Consider the following 6000-nt stretch of genomic DNA (forward strand, 5'->3'; position numbering starts at 1 on the left):
TGGCACCAGAAAGGGAGGATGGAGTGTGCCGTTTCTCTTGAAACTTTGGAATAATTTTAAGATGAATGGCAACATGCTCTTTTAATAGGACCATAATGACCATCTGGAGGAGATGGGCAGGAAGTTGGAGACAGAGATGGCAGCAGTGTTCAGGATGAGTGTGCTGAAGCTGAGGAAAGGCAGAAGTAGACTGTCTTGATGGTTATGAGCTAACATCAAATGGAAAGTCTGAGAGGGAGGAGTTTGGGAAGATAGGCAGATGTCCATGTTGGCCAGATGGGTGGTCCTTCTGTTTACCAAACTACACAATGGCATGGAAGGGGGCCTGGAATAAAGACTGAAAAGGGGGGAAGTGAATGATAGGATAAAGAGATTAAGGAGATTTGGTATGCTATACTTACCTCTTTCAAAAAGATGTCCCTCTCAAAAACACATTGAACTCATAACAGTTTCTTAGATTTTAAACATTACCCTCCTACAAGGACACAGGGACATGGACACACACACACACACACACACACACACACACACACACACACACACACACTGCTGCATACAGTGGCAGGCTGGTTCACTATTTTTTTCAATGAAAATGTGCCAACAATATGCTAACAAAAGACTAACTAGGCTCCCAGATCCCTTGGCAAAAAGCATGTCAGAAAGCTCAGCCTTTGGCTGAAAGGCTTTTCCTGAACTAAGAGAGAATGTGATTTCTCTGGATGGCCTGTGTATCAGTGTTCAATGACTCCAGACTCATCTGTGGCCTTAATATGAAGATAAAGGGCCTCAGTTCAGACTGGTAGGATCCAGATCTTGCCACCCCTCTCTGATGAGGACAAGAATGTGGACCTGAACAAAATTCTGGAAGAGCATCAGCAAGTCTCACGAATTTAAGGCAAACAAGACTGTCATAGTTAGTGAAAGAGTAGGGGCCAGGGAAAGATGCAGAGATTACATTAATATCACTATATACAGCAGACCATGTAAATTAAAACTGGAAATCTGCTCAAATAAATTCTATTTCAATTTGATAATATTTTTAAACTGTTCCATGGGCTAGGGAAATGGCTTAGTCAAGAGTTTGCCCTGAAAGCATGAGGGCTTGATTCAGTCCCGAGAACCCATTTAAACAGCCTGTGTGCTCATATTCCCAATGCTGGGGAAATTGAGACAGGTGGATTCCTTTCTCTGGCCAGCCAGTCTAGCATGCTTGATGAGCTCCAGGCCAAATGAGAGACTCTGTCTCAAAAGAAAAATGGGTAGAGATGGCTGACAAACAACACCTGAGGTTGTCTTCTTGCCTCCATGTGCATGTGAACATCTATGGGTGTAAACATGACCATGCATGTACACATATGTGTACCCACACATATACATAAAATTATTCCTCAACATCGTGTCCTATCCCTATGCTGCTTGTCATTCTGAACACAGGCTGACTGACTACAGAAGTTTTGTGGTGGCCTCTCATTGAGGAAAGTATTTTCAAAGGAGTGATGGTGTCTGCAGGCTTCCCAGTTGGAGAGAAAGAGAGACAAGGATGGTGGAATTGGAAAGTGAGGAAGTGGAGTCCATGGCAAATGGATGTGTTTCATTTTTCAGAATTTCAAAAAGTAAAATACTTACACCATACTATAGATACATATTCAGGATTTCAATGGGCAACAGCTTTGTGTTCTGATAAGGCTGATTCTGTAATTACCCATTTGTTAGAAGTTATGGCCATCATGGGCATACCTGTGCAAATTAAGACTGACTTTTCTCCAGTATATGTCTCTAGTAATATTTTTTTTGCATATTATGACATAAAGCATATTACATGTATACCACACAATCCTACAGGGCAAGCAGATATAGAAAGATCTAATCAAACTCTAAAGGATATGCTTAAGAAACAGAAAGGAATAATAAAGACCCCCAGAGACAGATGGCACATTGCTTTATTAACTTTAAATTTTCTAGATGCTAATAAGAAAGATACAACAATTGTGGACAGACATTGGATAATAGAAAAAAAAACTGCTGAATTAAACCAGCCTGTATACTTTAAAGATGTGTTAACCTCAGATGGAAAAAAAGATATGTGTTACATTAGGGAAGAGGTTTGCTTTTGTTTCTACAGGAAAAGAAAAGGTATGTATACCATCAAAATTGATAAAGATTAGATTAGAACAAGATTGACCTCTTGATTAAAAGAGGATATATTTCATCAAACAGTGTGATCATTCAATCTAAACTAACTATGAAACTAAAAAAATGCTTTTCATTTAATTAGATATAACTTGCCAAAAGGGAACCTTCCCAAAGTTACGGTTGGGGCAGGGTTTTGTTTTTCCTTTTCAGGAAAATGAAGGCATCCAGCTAAGGAATCTGAAGACCATTGGACAAATGAAGAAAAAGGACGAATCATCAAGTAAAAATATCACATTTCTAAGAGGATAAAATTTCATAAATCTTCCCAAATGTTTGTTTCCACTGTTCTCTATAGACATATAATACAAATGGTCTTTTTGTAATCAGTGTTCAATTAAAAATTAAAGCTGGCTTTGGAGCTGGAGCATGGCTCTCTTCTTCTCTAAACCCAAGTGTGCTTATTAAAGGAAAATACAAAATCTCTGTCTCATGGCAGAAGAGCCACCTGATATGGGACAGAAGAAAAACCAAAATTAAGGGACTATTCTATTGCCACTAATCTCATAATTCTTTGGTTTTTATTTTGATTCTTTAAAACTTTTCTTAAGGTATAAATATTATCTCAAAATTTATGAGATTAATATATATATAAACTTTTTGTCATGATATTAGTGGTCATATAGAATACTAACTAATTCTAGAAAAAGGCTTCATCTAGTTTTTTGTACTTGATTTTGGGTTTGAGTCTCTATTAAGTAACTAGGAATTAAGTTTTTGTACTCTGGATGTGCATAGCAAATTATGGTCCTTTAATCTCTTTGAGATCTGTTTCATATGACATTTAAAAGTTTTCTGCAGTGAACCATGACCATGCCTAACAGAAGCCTTTGAAGTCTCCAAATGCAGGATGGGCCCCCACAATGACCATTCCACCTGCTTTGTGGTAACACTACTAAGCTGACTAACATCACTCAAAGATTGGCTTTGGACTATAAACTGCTCAGGACAATTTCAACATGGGTAGCTGAAATGGTCCAGCTTCACAGACTACTCTAGCCAGGAATTAACATAAGCCCCGCACTTACCCATTACACAGAAACTGGGTAACAAATGATACAGCTATTATCATTATATTATAATTACTATACAATTATCCCAATTTTTTCAGGGTCCTCTAAAGAGGCTGTCACCCCCCAGACAACAGGAAGTAATTTTAAGAACACATTGTCCACATTCCCAATAGATGGGGTAGGTAGCTTGGGCTTATTCAGTGGGTTATGGATATTTGTCTGCATTTAGGGGGGTTGGTTACAAGTTGTTATTGGTAATGGTCAGGAAAAAAAGATGAACAAAGGAGACTAGAGGGGTCTTGTTCTGAAAAGAAAAAAGGGGGATATAGAAATGATAGGATTAAAGGGTAGATAATTGAATCTACTTTTAAACCAAAAAAGTGACTAATAGCCTTAAATATTTTATGTTGGTATGGATTTTGGTATATTGATACAAATTTGAGGTTACTTTTGCACATACATTATTAGTCTTGTTTAAGGTATTGTGCCTATGCAGCTCATTTAACAATATAATGTAAGTTTATAGTCCTTGAAAGTTATTATTACAAACTATTGAGGATAATAAAGAAATGCAGGTTAGTAGTTGGTCAACTATTACAATGAAACTTATAGTCATGTTAGGTATGTTTTCAAGGTCAAACAGATATATATTTTAGATAGACAGGTAGTCTTCAAGCCCTTCAGAGATCTACAGAATATGGCATTTAAGATGTTTTAATAACATTAGGGGTTTTGTGTGTGTGTGTGTGTTTTTGACAACGAGGCATATCTGTTCCTGGCAGCATCAATCTACTTCAAAGAAGATTATGGGCATCAAAGAAACTCCATACAGAGTTTACTTTCTTTGTGATGAAAGTTAGCCACTGGGCAAGAAATTGCCCTTGCCTCAACTGCTCACATTTGCTGTCCAGATTGGATAAACAGGACAGAAAGAAAGTGACTGCCAAACCTTGGCAAGACAAGGCAGGACAGTCTTTCAAAATTCCTGCTCCACGGAAGTCTGTCTGATATTACAGGCCTGCAGTCTAAAGATAGAGGCCCCAACATTGCAGAGGAACCTTGGGTGACTATCCAGGCAGCCAGCTGTTTTTGTCATTAGTTTTGGAGGTTGTTTGCTCTACACTTTCTGTTTACTCTGGTAATATATCCTTCCCAGGTCTCTGATGAAGTTGAAGACTAGATAGCTATAGTTTTCCTTGTTACCAAATTCAGAAAAGAAACTCACAAAAGAGGTGAAAAGTGTGTGAGGTTGAGAGACATAAGAAGATGTTTTTGAGTTGATAATGCAAGTTAGGATAGAAAGTGAATTAGGTACAAAACTTTGGACTCGCCAAGATAGGATAGATAATCGAGTATTTTCTCTGAATTTCTCAGGTGCAAATGGACTGGACATTATTAATGTAATTCTTGTGTGTATATATTTGTATATTGGTGTTGTACTTATGGTATATGTAGTTTTTCTATGTTACTTAAAATTTTTGCTTTTTTATTTAGACAAAAGTGGGAATATTGTGTGATATTTTATTGTGTTCTGACAAATAAAGCTTGCTTGGAACCAGAGGGCAGAGCTAGCCACTACCTGACTTAAATTAACCATAGAAGTTTGGAGGACTGTAGGAGAGGAAGTAGTAAGACAGATCAGAGAGGAGATCTCCAAACTTTTGGATGGTGGAACATGGTAGAGGTAGGAGGTGACTGGTGGCTGCTTCCTCCTTCTCCAATCTTTCAGGTTCTTACTCCAATATCTGACTCCTGATTTTTATTGATAAAGATTAATTAGATTAATGTTTCATAAGGGAAAACTTCCTCAGGCCCCTGTCAGATTTTCCACTTATATTTAATAGCCCCAAGTTTGCTGGGTATTGAAACAATGTGGACCAAATAGGCCCAACCCTGAAGATGAATTGCCTTCTGAGACACCATTAAAAGCATCATCTCCTTCCCTGGTAAGACCTGTCCAGTCTTCCAGCTGACTCTCCCTGTCCACTCCAAGTTTATCCTCAACTTGAGACTCCATCATGGGATTCCAAGAGACTCAAGCCAGCATAGGTGCCACATAGCAGCAAGTCAAGAAAAGATCCAAGCCCTTCCCATACCAACGGGTCCTATGGAACCTTTCCAGACAAGAGATGGTCTGTCTAGAGACACCTGATGGCTGTTGTCCCACGCAGCATGTCACATCTCTGCATATGACTGTCAACATTCTTTTCTCTGATGAAAATGGAAGACAAGGAGGTTTTTCTCTAAATCCCCATATTCTGCCTGTGTAAGAGAACCATCCATGTGATGCTAACCTATTTCATGTGGAATCCTAGCTTTCAGCTTTCCACATATCTCAATCCCAGCACTGGACCTGGGCTTCTCCAGCTTTCACTTAAATGAAATGGTTTCCCTCCTTTATAACACTAAGATTCAATGGATACTTGTCAGCAATTTTCTCCAGTCCTATTACCCTCAATGTCCACAAATAGTCAACGTGAGTTATGGGACCCTTGCATCAATGCCAAGCATCTATCGACTAAAGAACACATAGCTGGGAGGAAGAGGCAGTGGGTGGGGAGCTCTGTTGCCATCACTCTGCTACCCTTTGCTGCCCTCCCCTGGCCATTGATACCAGTGCAGTACCTCTTGAGGGGTTTATAAATGCATTCTTCCAATAAATATTTAGGGCCAACCACTACCATACAAGGTTCATGCACTGAGGAATAAATGTGTGATCCAGTCAGAATAAAGAAGAAAAATGGTGGTGTGAGAGGAGACAAACAAAATGGATGGCATGAATGGATTCTGCTGGTGT

Source organism: Peromyscus maniculatus, chromosome 1 (genome assembly GCF_049852395.1).
Source record: "Peromyscus maniculatus bairdii isolate BWxNUB_F1_BW_parent chromosome 1, HU_Pman_BW_mat_3.1, whole genome shotgun sequence".
Classification (NCBI taxonomy): domain Eukaryota; kingdom Metazoa; phylum Chordata; class Mammalia; order Rodentia; family Cricetidae; genus Peromyscus; species Peromyscus maniculatus.